Source organism: Camelus dromedarius, chromosome 15 (assembly GCF_036321535.1).
Source record: "Camelus dromedarius isolate mCamDro1 chromosome 15, mCamDro1.pat, whole genome shotgun sequence".
In the NCBI taxonomy this organism is placed as follows: Eukaryota; Metazoa; Chordata; class Mammalia; order Artiodactyla; family Camelidae; genus Camelus; species Camelus dromedarius.
This window is the reverse complement of record NC_087450.1, coordinates 59,086,905-59,110,618: the sequence shown is the minus strand read 5'-3', so window position 1 is coordinate 59,110,618 and position 23,714 is coordinate 59,086,905. Positions and strand designations below refer to the sequence as shown.

At 48.5% G+C, this 23,714-nt stretch overlaps 1 long non-coding RNA gene across 2 annotated transcripts; it reads right to left on the bottom strand.

Moving 5' to 3' along the window:
• Positions 1–1,199: 1,199 nt before the first annotated feature.
• Positions 1,200–18,427, bottom strand: LOC135323090 (uncharacterized). Of its 2 annotated transcripts, XR_010384294.1 has the most exons (4): positions 18,392–18,427; positions 7,702–7,816; positions 6,161–6,631; positions 1,200–5,610 (listed from the first exon to the last, which is right to left on the bottom strand). It is a non-coding gene; the product is annotated as an uncharacterized LOC135323090 (long non-coding RNA). The 2 variants fall into 2 exon arrangements; XR_010384293.1 differs by having other exon boundaries at positions 6,161–7,816.
• Positions 18,428–23,714: the final 5,287 nt, after the last annotated feature.

Genomic DNA, 23,714 nt, shown 5'->3' with positions numbered 1-23,714 from the left:
ACATATTTATCCCACAAAACAGTTGTTTAAGTGGCTTTAATTTATTTTCAATTTTATTGTCTCAATTGTATGATGCAAATCAATTGCTGAAATTGTTTGGTAACCTGCTTCCATCCTTTCAACAGTGAAGAGCCTCTCTCTCTCTCTCTTTCTCTCGTGAAATTAATTAAAATGAACATGACGGAGCTTCAGAATCCTATAGCCCATCCTGCCAAGTTCAGGGTGAATGCGCACTTCACAACAGCGAAGCACGTTCTGTGCGCATGCAGGGCGAGCGGATGGTGAAGTTCCACCGCTATCAATCATTTCTTTCTTTAAAAATGCACCTCTCGGAGTTCTGTTTCCAGTAGCATGACAAGCGAAGTGCTTAGACTAAGTACTCAAAACAGCTAAAAATCATGAATAATTTTTTTTTAAATTCTTAAACACATCTTCATGACATAATAAGAAATTCTCAGGCCAAAAGCTAAGGGAAATTTGGAAACAAAGAGGAGCATGAGTGGCAGTGAAATCGTTTTTGCCTTGAGAGCAGATACGATGGACTTTCATTTTCATGGCCTTTATGAGAAAGTCCAGGTCCCCTTCTGCAGACCTGGGATCTGGAGGACGCCAGCCCGTCTGTGAAGGGGTAAGGGAAGAAACACCCACGCGTACGCCCACAGGAGACCACCTGGGCGCTGGGCAGACAGGGCTGGGAGCTGGCGATGCCTTTGGGAATCTGTAATGAAAAATAAGCTTTCTACCTGATTAACATTAACAAAAATAAAATTCACTCATTAAAGGTTTTTGGACTTTTCAGATGCTACCAATAAAACCAAATAGTTATATTAACATCAGGGAAAAAAGTAGATTTAATAGCAAAAACATCATTTGGGATAAAGAGGGTTAACAACATAATACTAAAAGAAAATTCACAGGGGAACTTTTTTGCCCTAATTTTATTTTTTGTTTTGTTCTGTTTTTGTCTGAAAGGGAGCTATTGTTACTCTTACTCATGACTTTTCTCCCCAGATCTTGGATATTCCATGATGTCGTCCAGCATCCCAAAGGCCTAGGCTTTGGAACTCGAAAGCCAGTCTGTATTCCATGGGAACAGAGTCTGAGGTGCAAAACTGCTCCCAGAAGGTTCACTGGGAAGTGTTCTCAGAAGACACGTGTCTAAGGAGGAGAGGGAGGGAGGGTGGGGTGGGGGCGGAGGACCTCAGCAAGGCGGCACCTGGATCCCAGCCTCCTGCAGGGAGCTCTGGGGCGGGAGATGGTCCCTCAGGTCCTTTCCATGCTGGGGCATGGCGGCTGGGCCTTTGTGCCCCGACGTCAGCCAATAACTTGAACATGGGCTGTCCTCAGTGTTTCCAGTCTCTGCTGCTGGTTGAATTGACATCCAGCAGCACTTAGATCGAGCGCCTTGGTGAGTGGAAGTCCTCCAGACGGACCCACGTGTAGCCTTCATCTCTGCGGCCATGGCATCTGTGGTACCTGCACTGGGAGGTGTGATGACAGGCTGACTGCTGTCCACCAGCCCAGTCACCCTGTCTGGTTCTTTACCGCCTCTTCCGTGGTCCACTGTGAACACACTTCGCTGGGCATTGCTGTGTGACACACAGACCTGTGCACACTCCGTGCTCACTCCCAGAAGCCCATCCACAGGCCCCTTCCCCACACCTCCTTGTCTCCCGTGTGCCAGTCTTCCTCCTTGCAGAATAGTCACCTGTCCACAAGCTTGGCCGTGAGGGTCACATGGCATGTATTCTTATCTCAGGCCGTTTCCCTTCCCTCACAAAGCGGATGACCAGGTGATCTGCCAGGATATGTGCCCCTGGACAACCCCTCCTCGTGGCTGTCTTCCAAGGCCATCCCTGAGGGGTGTCGCTGTGGCCCCACCGAGGGCCATCCATGTGAGTGGAGAAACACCAGAACAGTGGTGGGTGATGTGGGGCCCAGCCAACTGTCCGTGCATCTTCCTTGTTCTGTCTGACTCTGCTCATGCCAGAGGCGTCCCAGTCCTGGATCGCTCACTTCCCCTTACGATGAGCCCATCCTGTCTTATAAGTTAGTGGGTCTGACAGAGCCCAGCCTGGCCATGTGGTAGGTCACAGGACGTTCTAAAGAGAAGCGCCCCGTCTCCCCCAGGGCCCAGGAGCTGGCTGGGAGCCCCTTTTCCGTGACGTGTACTTCTCCACCACTGATGACACAGCCTCTCTCCAGAAGTCCAGGAGCTACCAGATGATTCCCCCAGGGCTTGCCATAAGCACCACATGGCGTCTTTCCCCATCATCCGTCTCTCTAGAGACCAGCCACACACCATCAGGCTGACCAGGCTGTACGGCACAGGAGACAGGGTCACTCGCACTGTCACCTGCCCTGCTACGGAGCGCTGTCCTCTCCGGGTCCTGCTCTAAGATGGCAGCCATCCCTATCACCCAGAAATGGGTTGGAGCTCTATTCCCAGGGGCAGAACACGCTGCTTCTAAAGTCCGAAGACGCCTGCTAAGCATGGGGTATCTTTTCAATGATGGGAGATACGAAATGCGGTCCTTCCTTACTTTGGAGGGACTACCCCAGCAAGCCCAGTCTCTGGATCCCTCAAAACGGCACTGCTGTTGCGGACCTCAGAGTCCTAGCAGGGCTTCCCTCCCGGCTTTTGATGGTCACGCGTCTTACCGAGGCCCCCAACCTCCGCACCGGTTCTCGTTCATCTGGTCCAGCGCACATGACGCATCGCTGTCGTGGATGCACGTGATACCCTGTGGGGTGTCCAGAAGGTCCAGGTGACTTCAGACTAAATGGCAAAGGGTATGAAAGTTAGCACGGACCTGTAGCAGGACCATACAAATGTCTTTAGTTTGTTTCAGGTAAATTTGAACTGCTTCTGATCGTCCTTTTCTCAGAGATGGGAAAGACGCATTCCCTAGATCAATGGCTTCCTCCCACAGGCCAGAGTCTGTGGTGATGATTTTCTTTAGCAAAAAAAAAAAAAAAAGGTCATATCCGGCAGAGCAGCTGCAAAGGAGCTTCTTCTGGACTCCCTTTGTGGAAGTTCTCTGTCGTCTCTTGTGGTTTATCTGCTTTGTGCAGGGCCCGAGGGTGAATTCAGTGGGGCTCTGACAAGGACCACCAGCCCACATTCTCCGTCTCTCAGGGTGGCACTCACCTCTGCACTCCGGCCCCAACACGAGATGTGATCGTGTTTATGACTTACTGTCTTGTGAGGGAAAGGGTCTGCCCCACTACAGCACTGCTTTACTGTGGGCAAAGGAACCAACGGGCAGATCACGCCAAAGACCAAGCACATCTGTTCCCAGTGGTACTTGAGGACCAAGGACCTCCGCAGACCCAGGGGTCTCACTGTGAGGTGGACCTGAGCAAGGAGTCCACTTATTGCCTGACTCCCTGCTCTCCACTCTAACAGGAGGGCCATGGTGGTCCTTGGGGTCCCTCAAATCTCAAAATAACTTCCACAGTCCTTGAAAAGCTCAGGCACTCCTCTTTCCCCAGCGCACTTTTGCCTGAACAAACGGGCTGCATCCCTTTGGGGAAGAGCTGGGGAAGCACTGCTGAATCTATACTTGCTGTCATGTTGCAGGGCCCCCGCTAGGAGGAACGCCTCTTCTTCATCCACGGGCTCTGGGTCTTAGAACCAGCGCAATTCAAGAAACTAGGCGAGAGATCCTGACTGTCCTTTGGGGTGGCTTTGTTCATCCTCGTGATTATTCATAATTATCTAAATCAAATATGACCCTCATTGACTGCCCAACTGTTTCTATTCTAGGAGCAACGTGTCCACCTGCCACCCCATAGGCTGTCCTCAGGGCAGGGTACCACTTGGGCGCCACTGATCCGGTCTCTCACTGTGATCACTGCCTTCACCTCACTTCTGGCCTCTGTCATCTCAGGATCCTCTCCTCCCTGTTGCTCCCAAGAACCAGTTCTGTGATTTCATCATCTGTCAGCTTGACCCACAGAGCCACGCCAGCCCTGAGCTTCTGGATAGTGCTGGGGCCACTCTTTCCAGGGCATTGCTTTGCAAACAGGAAGCCCTCCAGCCCATCTTGGGAATACATCCACTCCAGCATGTCCACTTCTCCGGGCCACTTGGTCCCTTCCTCCACCATCCGCCTGGATGGGTCATTGCTTCCTCCAGGCTTTCAAGCAGAGGGTTAGCATTGTCTCAGGGATCCTGGCCAAGATGTGAAATCCTGTACCAAGGAGAGTGCCCCCCATCACTGAACTCTCTCTCATTCAAATCTATATTCTATACTCTGACCTGGTCCCATGAATAGCCTCCTGGGTTCTTCGGGAACAAATTAGCTAGATCCTACAGCTCCTTTGCCATGTAGCCCGTATTTGCCTGGGCCAGCCCAGCTCAGCCCCCGTCAGGCTGTGCTGAGATTTGGCCCTCATCATTCGTCTTGAATGAAGACAGGGCTGGATCCCAAGGGAGCAAGTTTTGTTTTGTAGGATGCCTGCCTTATTTATTGTGTGTGTGTATATATATATATATTTTATTTCAGAACTTTATGTACAGACATCATTAAAAAAAAAAAAAAGCACAAACGTTGGAGGATATCCAAGGACATGGAGCTGAAAATAAAAGTTAAGGGCAATTAGGAGAACCGAGATTGTCCCCGAGAAATTCCAAGGCTCACGCTTCCTTAAGTGTCCTTGATAACCTCTTCCAGTTCTGCCTTTGTGAACATGTGGACTTTCTGGCCAGGCTGCTCTGTGGCTAGCTCTACGTTGGTTGCATTCAGCATCCCCTCCATCACTTGTTTGAGGACTATGAGTGAAGACTTGATGCCTTCTGTAAGACCACTGAGAAAAGAACATCAACGTCTTCTCCTGAGCTGGAGTGGACCGCTTCTGCGGGTTCAGAGGCTCCAGGGGACAAGGATCTCACTGCCCAGGGCACCCAACCCCACGTGTCAGGGTCCCGCCACTTTCTTATAGGACCTTGACCTGGGAGAACTTCCCGCTTGGAACAGCTTGTGCTGCATCCCATGCATCTTGTCTGGCTGTATTTTCATTGTTGTTTGTCTCGAGGTAATTTTTTTTATTTCCTCTTTGATTTCATCGTTGACCCATTGGGGTTTTTTAATAGCATGTTGTTTAGTCTCCATGTAATTTTTTTTTTCTCATTTCTCTTTCTGTGGTTGATTTTTAGTTTCATTGACCTTGAAGAACTTAACCCTTCTCTAAAACTCTGCTATTCTTGGGGTTAAGACCGGCCCTCCAGCTGGCCTGTCTTCCAGCTGCAGAACAGAGATTTGCTTAAATGCTGCCACGGAGGTGCTTTGCCTTAAACAGGTGATGAGTCACTGAAAGCCTGTCATTCTCTCTTCAGCAAATCAGCAGCCCTCAGCCACGGCCACCCCATCATCCCAGGAGCCTTCTAATCACCGTTTCCCTCGTGCCTCTCCAGCGCCAACCATGCTCCACTTAGCACCAGTGACAGGGTCCTCGGGGTCAGCGGCGTGTGCTCCAGCTCCACTTTTCCACTGAGAAGCCACTTCTCACACCACTGCCAATGTCAGCTGCCTTGAGGTCTCCCAGAGTCTGGGATGGAAACCTGCGTGCAGGAGCTTTACCGGGAAGTGTTCTTGGGAGATTCACCTGTAAAGAAGTAAGAAAGAAAGGATTCTGCAGAAGGAGAAACTGACTTGAAGTGAGGTGACAACAGAGGCCACCTCCAGCCAAGCCTCAGGGATCCCTGAGGCTGAAATGGCCCAGCAGAGTCGGCTCAGGTTGAGGGCAGGGGGCCGAGCCTTCGTCTTCCTGCCAATCACAGAGCACGGCCGGCCCTGCTGGACAGTTCCCGCTGCACAGCCTGCTGCCCAGTGAGCGGCTCAGCCGTGAGCCATCAGCAGCACCATTCCCAGCAAGGGAGGCGGCTGCATCCGCCCCGGAGAGGGATCTGGCCAGAGCACCCCTGCTCCACTTCAGCCAAAACAGGGCTGCTTCCTGTTCTCACCCCCTTACCTGAGATAAAGAGGAGAGGCAGGTCCTGTTTGAATGAGAGGAACAGCAAAGGGAACAAAGAACTCCGGGGTGAAAGAGGAGACCTCAGTTCACATTTCAGAACATTAGCTCACCGCACCCACGGCGCAGCGCGCTAGGGACCCTCCACCCGCTTCTCTGCGCTCCTAAGGAAGCTCTTTCGTACCTCGCCTTCTTCGCGCCACACCTAGATGTCCCCAGGGCTGCGTGGTCGTACACATCTCAGGACCCTCAGGGCCTCGCACGGCAGCACCAAGTGTCGAATGAATCAGTGAAATCATCAAGAAAGTCATTCGTATCCCTCACGGTTGGTTACGTGGTCGGTTTTTCTGGGCAGTTTAACGGTTCTATACCCCAGGGAAGGGACCCCATAACAGGCAGCACAACTGTCTGAGGTGAAGATCTGGAGAGGTCCTACTATTTATGGTAAACGTGATGGAAAGGCATGAAACGGAAAATGCAGACACAGTCAAACGTGCTCAGTGCAGTGAGTCGGGAGGGCCCCACAACCCTGGGCGGTGTGGGCAGGTGGGCAGAGCCCTGTCTGAACCAGCAGGCTTTGCTGTGGACACGCAGAGTGAAAAACCAGGAACTGGCCTCCTTGGAGACGGTTACTCCACCCTCCTCGGTTCCGTGTCTGCAAAGAAGGATCATGAAAGTAACAAGCTCGGTCTCGCGGGGTCCTCGTGCAGGTCAAATGAGAGATGTGTGGAAACGGGACGGCGAAGGCGCAGCTGCCACCCACGTGAGGACAGCTGTTGCCACCCGCTCTCCCGCCCCGGCAGAGAGCTCCCCTGTGCTGCTGCCGTTCAGAAGGGCTCCCAGAGGCAGAAAAGCTGGGAGCAGGGACCTGAGGACCCAGCACACACCAGCGAGAGCAGCAGTGTGCTTCGGTCCCAGACCTGCTGATTCCTGGCTGGGGAACCTCTTACCTGAACTTACACCTGCTTTCCCAGTGGTGAGCGGGGCTAGGAAAGCTGAAGTTGAATTTTGTTAAAAGGACTAAAATTGATCATGTGTATAGAGCATTGAGAAATCATCTATTATTAGAGAGGAACAGAAATTATGAAGTTGTTTTAATGTTCTGGGATCTTTCCAAAGAACACTAGTTGTTAATCAAGAGATCATTTTTTTTTAATTATATTTTTTTCACCAATGTTTAAGTGTGTTATTTTCCGTGACATACTTAAACTGAAAGGTCATATTCTCTGTCATTACCTATCAAGAAGTCTTGACTTTGCTAGTATTTTGATTTTGCTTTAAGGGAAGAAATTCTAAATACTGTAGATGACAGTAACTTTTGGCCGAAATCACCTGCCCAGCCCCCCCTGATCATCCAGGTCCCGGGCTAAGAGGTGAAGCTTCTCCAGGGCAACCTTAGGGCTTGTGTGCCCAACCCAGAGGCCAGGGCTGGAGGCTGAGAATGGTGACACCTGCACCCTTACAAAGCAGCCCACATGGTGAGATGCATCCTTCCCAGAGACCCAGCCCCACTGCGAGACGGGGGCACCACCCACCACCGCTCACCCCTCCTCCCACTGTCATCACCAGCGTGGGCAAGGTCTACCAGCTAGCCCTGACTCCCCCGAGCACTGAGCAGCCCCTTGGGTTTGTGCAAGAATAGCTCAAACACGGGGCACAGTCCCTGCTGGGCCAACATAGGTGGGACCCACCCAAAAGGCCAAAAGGCAAGAAATCAGTACGAACTTGACTCCTGATGGTGAGTGACAGGAAACAAGAAGACGCCCCAGCAGTTCCGAGGTTAACAGGGAGGGTCCTGCTGAGCCCCACTCTCTGGTTTCTGTTCCTCCCGGTGTTTGGTCTGTAAAAAATTAATAAACAGAAACCCCGATTAGAGTTGGGAGACCAGAAGGGGGAGCCCCGTGCCCTGCCAGGGTAGCCGAGCCCAGCAGGAAGGAGAAAGACTCCTCTTCCTTCCTGGCAAGAGCTCAGCCAATGGAAAGCCGGGGACTCTTTCTTTTTCACAGCCCTCCCCACTTCCTCTTCCCCTCTGTAAAGGCGGTCTCCTTCCCTTGCTGGGTACACTCTTGCAAGTGGCTTGCCATGGTTGCAGACCCCAAACTGCGATTCTCTGCTGATCCTAAATAAACTCATTTTTGCTGGAGAAGTAACGGGCAGTCTATGTAATTCAGGCCAACAGGTCCCCTCCCACCCATCAGTCAGTAATCAAAGCAATGCGAGACGGAGCTGAGTGACAGAGGCGCCAAGGGTTCAGGGCTGTGTCATGCTCAGCTCTGCCTCTTCAGAGCTTGGCACACAAATCAAAGTGACTGTGAATCAAAACAGGAAAGCAAGAAACAGGGACGGACCCCAAGTTCTCATTTTGTTTGGAAAGAAAATGCAAATTATTGTAAAGAATATGGTCCGATTGCTATAAATCAATGTATCGGTTGCTATAAAAGGTCTCTAGTCCAAGAGATCAACACCCTGCTGAAAGAGGATACCAGAAAAGCAGGTGGTCAGTGGAGGAAATAAAGAACCTGTAGGTCAAACCCTGTCCTGCCTTCAATGGACCCACCCTCCTGGGCCCATGACATCTCAGGAATCCAGGCTTCGTGTAGATTGACTTGAGTTTCTGCCCAGTGGGAGTGAGAGCCCTTGACATCCTTCTCTGTGAGACGAGTAACTCGGAGAAGTTTGAGTGTGCTCGAGGGGGGAAGAAAACAAAAAGCAGACATGCAGAGGGGCAAGGGAGTCTCACAGAGCATGGTCTTTACAAACTTTCCACTGGGCGTCCCAGCCTGGCCACTCACACATCATGCCATTTGAACAAGCTTCTTAACTACCCAGAACCTCAGTTTCCTCATCTGCAAAATGACAACGATGATGGTGCCACCTTTCTCCCAGCATTGCTGCAGAGTAAACAGGACAGTTGTCATACAGTGCTCAGCACACTGTCCCTCCTTGCTGCCTGTTACCTTTATTATAATGTCAGTTTTGCAGGTTTTCTTCAGTATTGCAGGACCAAGCAGGTGAGAGACGTGTACGCCCTCCCCTCCCCCCCCCCCCCGGTGCTCACTCTACAGTGTCACCTAACATGGCCCAACGGTACCAGATGGCACCACCCAAGGCAAGACCCCCGGCTGGGGCTTCCTCTCCGACCTGCCGCTGAGCCGGTCACTTCTTTGGGGGCCTGAGTTTACTGACCTGGTAAAATGCAAGTTTCGTGCTCCGTGTTCTCTGAACTGTCTTCCAATCTAACAATTCCTGAGGCTGCGCTTTCTTAAAACTCAGTCTATGCTGAAGCAGACTTGGCCATGACCATGGTTAGTCTCCCTGAGATCCACTCCAGCCCCCCCGCCCCAGCCAATGGTTGCATCCTCCCCATGTGGAAGCCACCCTTGTAGAGTGTTTATATCCCTTGCTGTGATTACAGCTGATTAGTAAATTTCCAATGTGTTTGAAGTTCCCCAGGCTTACATCTTGCAACAAAAAGCTAGATCGAGTCCACACTTTCATCTGTAAGGGCACCCATCCAGGCTTAAGAAGATATCCCGAAATATATACCTTCTTAAAAAACCTTTTGGAAGCCAAGTGTTAAACAAAAGTGGAATGTGAGACTTTTTCTCTCGATTCCCTATTATGGGCATTTGCTGCTTGTTTTGCAATTGCATTAGCACATGCACACACACACACACGTGTGCAGGGGGATACACAAATGCACAGGGGAGAACTGCCCAAGGTGTGACAATTCTTAATGGCCACAAAGAACAGCCCTGGGCATTTGCATGGTGGGCGGTTTAACAGTATGAACGGGACTTTCTGGACAGACCTGTGGGGTGAGATGCCTGGATGCCTACCAGCTGCCAGGGCACACTACCAAAACAGGCAAAAGGGGAGAGTGGTCCATTCTGCACGCATCTACCACCCCAACTCCCTGGGCACAGAGGTTAGCAGATCTCCCGGAACTAAGTCCTGGATGAGATGAAGAACCATGGAAAGTTGCTCAGACTTACGGACTCAGAGAAAATCGAAGTCCTGCTGCTGGGGGTTCGTGTGATTTTGTCACCATCTTGCATTGGCCTGAGAAAAATGATTACATCTCTCAGAACCTCAGTTGCCCCATCTGCAAAATCAGAATTTCTTTTAAATGGCGTCTCAGATCCTTTCTACTTTCAAAATCCTGGGAAATTGCTTTAAAACAGGTTTTTAACCCCTGGTGGCCATGGGTCACTCTAAATGTCTGATGAAAACAGGGGTCTCCTCTTTAGAAATAAACACGAAACTTCATAAGCATACAGAGTTTGTGCACAGAGTGTGAGGGAGGTTCAGAGACGCCCTGGGGCCTGCTGTGTAGAAAGAACGGGCTTTAAACTTCTGGCTCCAGGACGAGACGTCTCAAGACAATCTCTCCAAACAAGAAGCAAAGGCGACAGCAACTGGGGAAGTTTGGAAATCTGAAATTTTAGATTAGAAACCAATACAGCTGTCTCATTCTGAGTTTTTAAAAACTGACGCCCATTTTTGTACAACAGCTCAAAAAATTGAAAGATGGAAGATAGTAAAACAAGATTCGTTATCGTGATAAACTATAAAAGCTGTATCTGAGGCCAAAACTGCAAACGTGGAGCCCGATTCGGATAAATCAGGTATTATGCAGATGTCCAAGGCTGCATTTAATGAGTTGAGAGTTTTCCCCAGATGTTCAGCTCATGTTCCAAAGCAGGAGGGAAGCTGGCTATGGACCAAATCAAATTTTTATATTCCTGTGAGATAATACCAGGCACTCAGATTTCATCAGTCCTATATTGGAGGCATCAGGGCACCACATCATGGTTGGGTAAGCCTATATTCGATCCATTTTCCCCAAGACAGAACAAATAGACTAAGAATCAGAGCACTCAGTGGCTCGTTTCAGAGGCGTAAACTGAACGTCAACACTTGTTCCGCATGGAATCTAACTGAAGAGTTTGTCGTGCAGAATCCTCTGTGTTGAGTGTTGCCGCTCCTTTCTGAAAGGATGGCTCCGTGTGCGTATGTGTGTGTGTGTGTGTGAGTGTGTGCATGCTCACAGCTTCAAACAGCACTCCAGAAAATGGAAAAGAAGAAGAAAAAGAAGCCCAAAACTTCTATTTCACTTAGAAAGACATGCAAACATCACTGTCAATACTGTAATTGAAATCGTGACTTTGAGTTGCTTATTTCCAAGTATAGTTCGGGAGACACTGTTTACCAGAAACCTCCTGCCACTTCTTCAACCATCTCTCAGTTTGGTGTGTTAATTCTGTCCAAATACTATTCTTCAAAGGAAAATTTTGGAGTCTGGAGCCCTTCAGATCTCTGCTGGAACACGACTTCCTCAGGGAGACGTTCCCTGACCCGCCAGACCTGAGAGGGTCCCCCGCATGGTGCTCCCAGAGTCATGGGCTTGAGGCGTGGAAGCGCCTCTCCACCGGGCGGTCAGGACCTACTTCACAGCGGGATGGAGGGCGGGGCTGCTGCAGACCGCCTGGCTGTCATTCCCGTCTCTGCCACTTACCTGCTGCCGTCCTTGGAGCAACCACTTCCTCAGAGCCTCTTTCTTGCCTGTAAAATGGGGCCATACTGGCCTCTACCCTTGAGGTTATTATGAGCCTCAAATGATTTTCCATGCTTACAACAGCCCCTGACCCCCAGCAGGTGCTCCCTACGCCCTGTTGCCTGTGTTCAGCCCTTTGACGGGTCACCGTGAGAACTGGGGCGCTGTCTTTCTTCTGGCTCTTGTAGCGCCGTGTTGGGTCTCAGTAGGTCCTCAGTGACTCTGCTGAGATGAATTATCCAAAGGACGACTCAAGAGGGGAAGAAAGAGCCGGGCACTCCCTGCAGAGAGCACATCTGGGGAAGGGGCCCAGGGCATGGGCGGGGACAGGGGCGTTGGTGCGGAACATGCGCCCACGCGGCAGCTGCAGGAAGACTCTGGGGAGGGCTGAGCGAGGGTCTGGCTCTGGCTTTGATGTTCACTCTGAGGCACCACCTCCACTCCACCACCTCGCTGACTCTGCCCGAGCTGCTACCAGACCACAGACGGGTCATTAGCGTAAAACAGCAGGCACTTTTCTCCTCCCAGTTCTGGAGGTTGGAAGTCCGAGACCATGATCTGGCCAGGTCAGTTTCCAGCGTGGACTCTCTGGAATCTCTCTTTTCACGGTGTCCTCACATGACTTTCCTAGGTGCCCATGGACAGAGATCTCTGGTATCTCTTCCTCTTCTTATAAGGGCACCAATCCTATTGGACCAGGGCTCCATCCTTATGACCTCATTTAACCTTAATTACTTCCTAATAACCTAGACTCCATTTCCAAATTTAGCTACACTGGGGGTTAGGGCTTCACGTATGAATCTGAGGGGGACACAAATGTTCAGCCCGTCGCATTGCCTTCCCCACCATCCCAGACACCCTACTCCCTCACTCTGCCCCTCCTAGCTGCCGTTCTCCGGTGTGGGGAGGGGAAGGGGCAGAAACATTTCATCCTCACTCCCAGTAGGACAGCTGCTCCCAGCACCTCTGCTAATGACTGCGAAGTCTGTCCACTGCGTCCGGAGCCTGAGAATTTGCTTTTTAAACGAGGGTCCCTATTAGCTGTTAACTGCTGAGAGATGAGAAGTTGTGATTTGACCATTCAGGTGTTTGGCCTTTCAGCTAAAATCCCCTCTCAGGGGGCCTGCCTCTGCCTCTGCATAGTCAGAAGTTTCCAGCCATGTTCCCTTCTGCCAAGTAATTATTTACAAATTAGGTTCCCAGGGAATACACGGCCAGAGAATGTGAGTGTGACACATATAAATAATAACAAATTAATTTTTCAATAATAGACAAACCATCTCCAAATAACCAACATCATTAGGACACTCAGGGACTTGTCACCCCATCTACCCACAGCTCAGAGCATCTCTGCTCACTCCCCTCCCTGGTTGGAGCTGAGAATGTCTACAGCGCAAGTTGCAGCCAGCCGTGATCGATGCCCTCTCCCCTCCTCTTAGACTCTCATTAAACAATAGTCCTTTCAAATTATTTTCTCAATTCAAAACGCTCGGGCACTTGGGGAAAATAGGAAGCATTTATTTCTGGTTTCATCAGAGCTCGGATAACTGTCCTGAAGCGTCCACTGTCTGCAGGAATAGGTTAGGTCTCATGAGACAGCTGTAGGCTCTCAACTATCCAGTTCCCCTCCCTCCCTGTGCCAGAACGGCAGTGTAATGTGTGCCCGTCTGAAAGGATGGCATTTGTCAGCCCTTCTGCAGCTAAGCATGGCCTCTGAGCTCTGGCCAAGGATGTGCAAATGAAGTGTGTGTAGGTGGGGCGAGGGTGGGCGTCTAGAAAGTCTGCTTAATCAAAGCAGAAGGGAAGGCAGTGGTTGACTTTTCATCCTCTTCCTCTTCTCTGCTCTCTGGAATATGCATGGCATATCTCCGACACCCACAAGTTGCTTGACCATGAGGTAACCATCAGATGTGAGCAAACCACAAGCTGAGATGGGGGAGCAGAAAGAAAGAAGGAGGCTGGGTCCCTGGTGACCATGGAGCAGTCGCCAGAAACCCAGTTCATTTCAAGATTGCACCCTTGTTACTCCATCGCCGATTCACGCAGGAACCCTTTGCTGCGGTTCTGTTTGCTCTGCCCCCTGAAAGTCAATTCTGACCCCCAAGGTTCCCAATGCACTTTAGGATGTAAAATCAGACCTGACTTCCCTGCAGTATAATAAGGCAACAGGTCCCAAGCGGAATGACTCTCACCTGCCAGAAGTTTGTCAGTGTCGTTGTATCAGAACTGGACTCTATTTGGCCTTTCCCTCCCTTTGAAGGGCTGAGGATAGAAAGTTGGAAGAGAGAGGAGGGTGTGTGTGTGTGTGTAAATGAGGCTCCTCATGGGAGGATGGTTGGGGAAGGAAGAGAGAGAGAAACAGAAGAAAAGTGTGAAACTCTGCAGAGAAATGCAACTGAATTAACATCTATCAAAAGCACCATGATTCTTATTAACATTTACATTTAAGCACTAACTCATTTGCACTTAAGGGTTGGTAAAACCCTAACTTCCACAGCGAAGAATGTAGTTTAACAACAGCTCAACTCCATATAATTTTACTATTTTCAATAAAAACGAAATGCTAAGTATAAAACGAAAAGTGATTGAGTTTTTATGTTTGTGGAAGCCTTTTCGCATAATTAGACTCACCAATCTATAAACTTCATTTTCGACCCAGCCTCAAGTATCGGTGTGAAAAGAGTGATCGCCATAATCTCAAGACACATCTATCTGATACTGGGAAACACCCGAATAACTAGGAATTACTCAGAAAAATATAAAGGAGTCACTTTTATATTCCTTTGATGACGCTGATTCATAAGCACACATATTTCAGTAAGAATCATACAAAAATAAAATTGCAGAGCAAGAATAAGACCCTGTAACACATGAGTGCAGCTCAGAGTTAGTTATCGACCAGATCCCTGAAATTCCCTGAAGTTGCAAGGTATTTTTCAAGAGCGTGTTGATGGCCTCTACCTGTGAGAGTGCGGGGCACGTGCTCTTCTTTCCAAAAACCGAAATGACAATCATTAAACCAGGCAGCTGCTGCCCCTGGTGATATGACCACCTTTCCCTGCTCCCTGGAATTTGCTGGAGTCACCCTGCCTGAGCTCATCTCATTCAAATTAGCTGTTCCCTCCCCCGCGCCCCAGCGATCTGGGTTGGTTCCCCATCTATTAGCTGAATTATTCAGATGTTTTCCCACAACGGCACAAGCAGGGCTCATGTAACTAGTTTTGAAATCAACAGTGAATTACATTATTGACAATCTGAGCAGATTAATTAGGAAATCTGTCAGGAATGACGCTATGAGAGCTGGCTCCTTTTCAAGTCGGATCCTCAGCCTTGGAGAGACTCATACCTGATATGATTTAAGAGGTGGAAGAGGGAGTTCTGAGACCTGATCTGGGGATGGAGACAGGCCCCCCAGGCTGAAAGGTGGAGCCGGGGTCGACTGGAGGCAGAAAGCCACATACATACACACACACACACACGCATGCACACACACGCATGCCCCACAGCGTTGCTGGCTGGCTTACATCAGCTAACAAGCAGGGCTGCAAAAATACCCTAGACAGAGGAAGGCACTTCTCAACATGTCTGCATTGTGGTTGCTTCCATGCACAGATTCTGGTGTCAGGGAACATCAGAAGCACAGAATTATCAAGTCACAGCCTTGCCCACATCTTGACCATTACATTTGGGGTAAATCCTATATAACCTCTCCAGACCTCATTTCACCACTGACAAAATGGAGTAGCAATGTTTTCTCAATAATTTCATTGGATTTCTAAAAGGACCAAACCGATTACGTATACAAAGTGCTCTTTATAATGTAAAGGCGTCCGTGTTCCCGTTACTCCTGTCAATCCTGTAGTATCAGCGTTTGTATTCATACTCGTATTATTGATGAAGAGGTAGCCTGGACACTCCGGAACAAAATAGATTTATATTTTTTCTCTATATGAAAGTCTTAATGTTGATGATATCCATTTGTTGAGGGCTGTTATACTGGAAAAGGAAACAAAGCAGGTCCCATCTATGCGTTTGAGTTTTATTGACATTCATGAGCCTGTTGATATAGATTCAACTGCTTAAAACCAATCAGTAAAACTGAAAGTTTACCCAGGGACCTGGAGAGAAAAAAAAAAAAAAAAAAAGACCCTCTCCTCATACCATTCTTCCCGATTTTAAGGTGAAAAACTACATTTCCAGCCCAGACGGGAGGGTCCTTCTGCAGGAATACAACCTGCCGTTAAAGATTCTTTTCCCCACGGCAGTTGTCCTTGGTCCTGATGCTTCCTTTGATCTGTCCAAGTGAAAAATACTCACCCTTAGCAATGGTAACCCTTCTCAGAAAAATCCCAAAATGGCCATTTCAATTAATAATGATCTTATTATATTCTATCTTATTTATACATAGACCTACAGTATAAAATATTTTATAACGCTACATTCAAATTAACACAGAACATATTGTGCAGACTCTTTTTTTTAAACTAGAACCAAAAAATATGGTTATAATGATGAAGTCTTTCCTTTTCCAGAAGTTTTCATAAATGAAAACAAGAAATTTGTCATTAAATAGTATTGATGATAGTAGGGTTTACATGTTTGTCAATTTTATTAACCTTTCAAATCAGGTACCCACAATGTGTTAATAACAGCATAACCCATCATTCCATTATTCAAGGTAATTTCATGGATGTTATGTGTAGTTGATCATGTTAGAATCTCTTGTCCTTACAGCTATTAGAAAACGTTACACTTTCCAAGTGTATGAATTAGGAATGTATGAATACCAAACAGCTAAACCTGCAGCTCAAATAATGGTCCCTGCTTGGCCTTGAATTCTAATCAGGGTGCACTAGACAGTTTCCACTTGTGAAGGACCAAGCTCCCTTGCATATTTTATACAAGAACGAGAAATCCACAAAGCAGATGGAGAGCTTGGGAATTTTTCTTATTGAAGTATAGTTGATTTACAATGTTGTGTTAGTTTTAGGTGTACGGCAAAGTGATTCAGTTTTAAATTCTTTGTATTCTTTTATATTATATTCTTATATATATTATATTCTCATATATATTATTTTTCAAATTCTGTTCCATTATAGGTTATTACAAGATATTGACTATAGCTCCTTGTGCTATACAGTAGGTCCTGATTGTTTATCTATTTTATACATAGTAATGTGTATATTAATCCCAAACTCTTAATTTATCCCTCCCCCTCCTTTCTTGTTTGGTAACTGTAAGTTGTTTTCTGTGTCTATGAGTCTGTTTCTGCTTTGTAAGTAAGTTTATTTGCATCATGTTTTTTAGATTCCATATGTAAGTGATATCTTATGATATTTGTCTCTCTTTCTCTGACTTACTTCGCTTAGTATGATAAACTCTAGGTCCATCCATGTTACTGCAAATGACAACATTTCATCCTTTTTTCTGATGAGTAATATTTCATTGTGTATATAGACACCACATCTTCTTTATATACTCATCTGTTGACGGACACTTAGATTGCTTCCATGTCTTGGCTATTATAAATAGTGCTGCTATGAACATTGGCCTGCATGTATCTTTTTGAATTAGAGTTTTTATCTTTTCCAGGTATGTGCCCAGGAGTGGGATTGCTGGATCATATGGTAACTCTATTTTTAGCTTATCAAGCAACCCCCGTACTGTTTTCCATAGTGGCTGCACCAATTTACATTCCCACCAACAGAGTAGGAGGGTTCCCTTTTCTCCACATCCTCTCTACCTCTCCAGCATTTATTTGTAGCCTTTTAAAAATTAAATTCCTTGCCTTCAGATTGGCAGTGATAAGTTGAATTATGGTTTAGCAAATAGTCACTCCCCCTTCAATTTGGACTACAGCATACTTTCCTGCCCTACTGACTATGGGGATCGGCTAGCTGCTTGTTCTGCTGATGGGTTGTGAGCAAAAACGAAAGAAACGAAGTTTTTAAATGTGCATGACTGAAATAAACAAACAAATAAATCTAATTGGTGGGGAAGGGTATAGCTCAGTAGCAGAGTGCACGTTTAGCAGATATGAGGTCTTGTGTTCAATCCCTGGTACCTCCATGAAAATAAATACAGGAATAAATAAATGAGCATGCTTGGCTGGTTTGTTCTTTTGTGTTGCAGTGCTGCAGAAGGAGGGGAACATGACCCAGACAGCCGCTTCCACTTTAGCACAGACTTCAGAATAAGACCCATGGAGCAAGCCCAGCCAAGCTAGTAAGATCAGCAGAACCTCAGCCAACCCGGAGACCCCTGTCTGCAGCACATCAGTGTTTGCTACAAGCCACCGAGATTTAACACTGTTTGTTAAGCATTATTAGGGCAACAAAGGGTTCACACAAGGGCAGACTATTCTGTTTAACCATTCATTGTTTGCAGTAGGATCACAGAACATTCTGAGGTTTGATTTCTTAAGAGCACACAATGTGTGTCTCTTTCATGAAAACCTTGGCACTGATACCAAATCATCTTGGCTACATGACTTAGTTTTGTGTGCACATCAGTTTCTCATTTATTTAGTCAGTCAGTCATTCACACACTCACTTAACATATATTTTCAAAGTTCTTTCCACGTTCTGGATGCTGTGACAACCACCGAAGACAAAATGAGGAGTGAAATAGACAAGATCATTTTTTTAACTGGAGGGAATCACACTCTATAAAATGGGTCGATCACCCCTAGTCCACCAGAGGAATGAAATAAGATCGTGTCTGTGAACTTGTTATAAAGGAATCAAAGCCAAGGGCAAACATTAGGGAGTCTTACTGCAAATTTCAGGATTTTCATGAGTGAAACACCTCAACCACATTTTTAAAGGTCCACGGTCTTTCTTACTATGAGAGTCTTACCTCCAGCTCTGAAGATGATATTCTTATCTTCCACCTACAGGAAAACAGAAATTTTTATATCCATCAACTGCTATATGTGTTTGGTATTAAGCAGCTTCTGAACCTTGCCCACAGAAACCAGTCATCCCTTATCCTTAGTAAAAAGATCAATGAATTTTCCCTCCCGATTTATTTGTATTTTTCAAATTTGTGTGTATTGATGTTAATTTCCCTCCCTTTGGCAATTACTTAGTGATGAAGAACAGAGTGGGTGCATTTTGACAGCAGGACTTTGAAACTGGGCGTCAGTGAAGGGATTAAATCCTGGGATCAAGGACAGTAGACCCTCAGAGCAGGAAGGAACTGAGGCAGCACCCCTTCCAAACCCTCCCCATGCGATGTGAGAAAACATAACCTAAGGGCTGAAGGGATGCATTTGGGAAGAGCCCAGACCATCCATCGCTCTCTCCTCCCAGCCCCACACTCTCACTCCAGGAGAAGTTTCAGAAAGCTACACGATCAGCTTAGTAGAAGCTTTCATCTGTGATGCCCAGCTCTGAGTTGGAAGATGCAGGAAGAAAAGACACAGGTACCCCCCAGAGTCCCTGAGAGGTCACTTCTACTCAGCACGCAGCTTGCCACTGAGTCGGTCTCCTCCAGACTTCATCAGGCGCCTCTTCTCTTTGCACCAAGACCCAGCCCTCAGGGCAGGGACCTGCAGGGATGTTATCTTGCTTATTGCCATCAGGGTGATTTGATCCATCACTGACAGATGCCGCCCAAATTCGCCCCTTCACTCTTCCTTCTAAGGTAAAGTCACAGAGGCAGCTAGCTTTCGTAGAGCAGCCTCCTGCTTTCACGATCTTGTGACTTCGTCTTCACTCTCCACTGACCAGTTGTTCTGCCTCGGTGAAAATAAACTAATTGAAAATACTCACTCTGTCCTTTTCCCTGTGTATTACCTCTGATCTGTACAGCACTTTGAGGCCTCTTTTAGTAACCACCTCCTACAGATGAGGAAATCAAAGCTCAGAAATTCACTCACCCAGGGTCCCACTGTCACTGAAATCTGAACCAAAATTCAAATCCAGGTCTGTTAGCAAAACATTTCTCCTTTGCACCAAAGTACACTTTTTTTAATTCAAAAAAAAAAAAGAAAAAGCACACTTCTTGCAACAGAAGATCATCAATGATAAGGAGGCATTGTCTGCTGATGAACTCAGCTGACCCCACTTGGAAAATCCACAAATGCCAAAAGGAAGCTGGGAAATGACAACTGGGAATTTCATCTGCATTTCCCTTGCATCTGTAGTGTCATCTACGCCGATAAAGACCTTCCACATGTCCCCTAAGAAGCAAATCTAAAGGCCCTTTGTAATACCTGAAAATCACCCCAGATTCTGTCATCCCAGCCCACAGTCCTTAAAGCCCCATCCGCAGCTGCCCAGAGAGTGTCTTTTGGTTCTCTTGGTTCAGTAAGAAGCATAAATCTCGGTAAGCTACTGAAACGGTGATTTAAACAAGCAACTCCGATGAAGTTTTTAAAAAAATTAGAAAAATAGGTAAAACATGAGATTAGTTATTCTACCTGCAGGGGAAGCACATTCCGAGAGGCTGAGAGACGAGCTGGGGCGGATCCGCGCTACACCGAAGACCACGGCCAGGCTCAGCCTGGACAGTAACTGTGACAGGGCATCGCAGCACTGACAGCTGTCAGGGCGTCCAGACGTCCCCCTGGATGGCTGCCACTTCTGAGCCCCGGACGGACCCAAGCAGCACTCCCCCCAAAGGAGCCAACGATGAAGGCCACAACCTCACTCAAGATGACCACACAGCCGAGGTGGTGAAAGAAGTCATTTTCCACATCAGCTCAAAAAGAAAAAAATAACAATGTTGTGCTTCCACTGTTTAAGGACAGGGCCCTCGGTGGAGTGTGGCCGGTGGGTCTCAACCACACCAGCCAGCGGACGTCCATCGGACCCTCTCAAGGTCCTCTTCCCTCAGCTGCTCACACTTGCCAGGGACCATCCAACACATCCAGACGTGTGATCTCAGAGGGGAGACGCGCCTCCATCCTCCTGCCTCGGGAAAGCCCCCCGCCACCCCCAGGCTTCCGTGTCTTGTGCTCAGTGGAAATGTCTCCAAGCAGAGCCATCCTCTTCACACCTTCCAACGAAGCCAAATTCTGTTTGTCAGTTTTCCCTTCTTGCTTAGCCCACGAGGGAAGGCCTGCTGTACGTGATAACACCTGCCATGAGCTTGCTTCTCTGCTGTTTCCTACCCCTGGCCCTGCCTCCCCTGCTGGTGGCAACTACCCTCTGTGGTTGACATCTGTCCTTCCCTCTTTGCACTTCAAAGGTCAGCTCTAGGAGCTTCGTAGTCAAAAGCAGGGGCAGGTGTCCTTGGGAGAAAGGGAAGAATGAAAACATTCTTCAAACCCACGTGGTGGAAAGAAAACGGGCTTTGACCTCAGACAGGCCCAGGCACTACTTTTGGCTCAAGGCATCTGCCCTCTGGTTGCCCAGGTCCTCCTGCAAAAAGCCAAAGAGTTAAAGGAAAAGTGTGGGCAACATCTGGGTGGATGGAAGACACTCAGGAAATAGTAACAATTATTCAATATTTTAACAGCTGGCTGGTCACAGAGGGTAGGCTTGTTCTGAGCAGCTCAAGATGACGATTAACATTCACTGTGCACTTATCATGGGCCTGATGTTGACCTGATTTCATTTAATCTGCTCACCAATCCTCTGGTGTAAGTGTCGTCATTATCTGCATTGTCCAGAAGACGATGCCACGGTCCTCGGGGAAACTCACTGTGGCACGCCCACCCCTGAGTCCAGGGAAGCCCAGGTCTCCCGTGTGAGTGGTGACAGAGGAGCTGGGATGCGTGGATTGGAGCCTCCACACTGACTCCAGCGGACCCTCCCTGCATTGCCTCATTCATCAGTGGGGACAGGAACGACACATGGTTGGGCAGGAGGCAGAGGGTGGGCAGGTACAAAATTCTCCTAGACCTGGCCAGTTCTTTTTCCTCCACTGCGCATCTGTCCTGAAGCATTGGCCTGGCTTGACCGATGGAAAGAATGCCCTTCAGGAAGGCTGTCTTCCCAAAGAGCATTCATTCACCTACTCACGCATTCATTCATTGATCCAGCAATATGCATTGAGTGTCTGCTCTGTGTCGGCACCACACAGCCGTGAACACAGCATTCTAGGGGCAGAGGACACACAAGAAGCCAGTCAGCTGAGTGTCAGGAAGAGCTCCCCCAACCAGCGGCAACTGAGCATCCTCATGCCCTGGGGTCCCTGCGGCTTCCTTACAGTGAAGCCCAGGGGGCTCGGGGAGGCCGGCCAGACCCTCTGCCTGTGGCCACTCACCCCCTAAGTGACCACGCTGGGTGGATGCCAGGACCACGTGCCTTGTATTCCCAGGCCCTCCTGTGTCAGGGGTTAGTATCAGTCCTAATAATAATATCCATCCACTAATCTTGGCTTAAAGCTATGATGGCTACTTTCTTTGGTACAACATTAGAAGCACACAGCAGATGAAACAGAAAATGAATCAAACACCACCCACAGAGATAAACTGGCACCGTGATCCACAACAGTGGAATTTTTTTTCCTACACTGATAAACAGGAAAGGAGTTTGGGTTTCAAAAATCAACTGATTTCCTTGCTGTAGCCATATCTAGGTTGTGTATCGAAGAAAACAAAAATAATTCTGGGCACAGAAGGGAGATGGAATATTTCTGCACTCAACACTGGGCCAGGTTGGCTCCGTCCCAGACATAAAGATCCTGGTGTCCCTTTTTAAATAAAAATAAATAAAATAAAGTGGTTCAACCCCGATGGCGAGCGCCAACACGTGTTACAGAGCAGGGGGAGTGGGTGGCTGGGTGCGTGGTGTGAAAATATTTCACAATGGCCAACAGCAGCCCTGTTGTGAAGCCAACAGCTGGGAGGAAAACACAGGTGTGTTAACACAGCCTGGCTGCTCTCACTGCCCTTCCCGCTGGCCCGGGTGCTGGCCGGACCTCGGGGCCGCTGCTGACCACAGAGAGACTACGTGCGAGGAGGCAGGCAAAGGGGACAGCCAAGCCAACATCCCAGCAAAGGTCACGGCCCTGCTCCCACCTGCAAGCACCCCAGGCCGGGGCAGCCCCTGTGCCATCCACGCACCAGCGCCCAGATCAGGGCCGGGGTCGGGGGCTCTGCTGGGGGACTGCTGCTTGATGCTGAAAAGCTAATGACCTAGGTAGGCAAAGGACGGACCCTACCTTGTGGGGTGGCTCTGGGAAGTCCCGTATCCAAACCCTGGACGGGCTCTGTGGCTTGGGTAAGTCAGCCCATCTGAGCCCCAGTCTTTTGCCCAGCAGGGAAGAGTCTAGGTACCACACTAACACATCTCTGAGCAGCGGTAGGGGCAGTAACGGCAGGGCTCTGGGATCTTTTCTGCAGGGATCCCAGGCAGGTGTCTGCAAGAACTTGAAGAAATTCGATAAAGATGTGCAGCTTTTCCGTGACCCCGAAAGGGAAGTGGAGTGGACTTGTCCTGCCTCACGTGGTCCCACAAAGGGAAATTTGGGTGACTTTTCATGGGTTTTATGTTTCGGGGGGAAGAACTTTTTTCCAAGTAAACTTTAGTTCAGTCAAAGGGATAAAAAGAATTGATAGAAAGTACTGACACTCTTGGGATCACTTTTTCATGCTGAAAACCATCATTTCATTAACTGATACAAATTGTAAAAAGACAGCAATATCCTGACGACCTTGGGGTCTTGCTGCTGTTCATTTCATCTGGTCCCTGGGGAAGGCCGCTTGTCTTCTCTCTGATGAGAAGTTCCTAAAGCCAGATGGGTCCAGACGGGTCCAGGGGATCCGCCGGGCTCCTGAAACTTACTCTATTACTAAAGAGAGAGAGCACTTCCACTGTGGTCACTAGCATCTCAAACAAGCCAAAATTTGCTGTGATGAGTCTCCTCTCCAGCACCCAAGGAAAACAAACACCTGTTTGCTGAAGGCAGCCCAGACATCCCCTGTCCTCCTCTTTCAGGGACTGACCCATGAGGACTGAACGTGTTCCCGCATCCTCACTCCCAGTTCTCTCTCAGCCTTTCCTCTGCGTCATTTGCTCAAGGGCTCTTCTGTCTGAAAATGGATGCTTGGACTGAACACAGGGCACAGAGGTTGGTGAGTGAGGTGACAGGGAACCAGAAGCAACAATGTGCACCTGGTGGCCAGAGGCAGCATCCTCCCGGGCTCCCCTCCTCTGCCCCTCCAGGGCTCTCCGCCCCCGGCCACCCCTGCATCGCCCAGGACTTTTCACCAGGCCTGGGAGAGAAG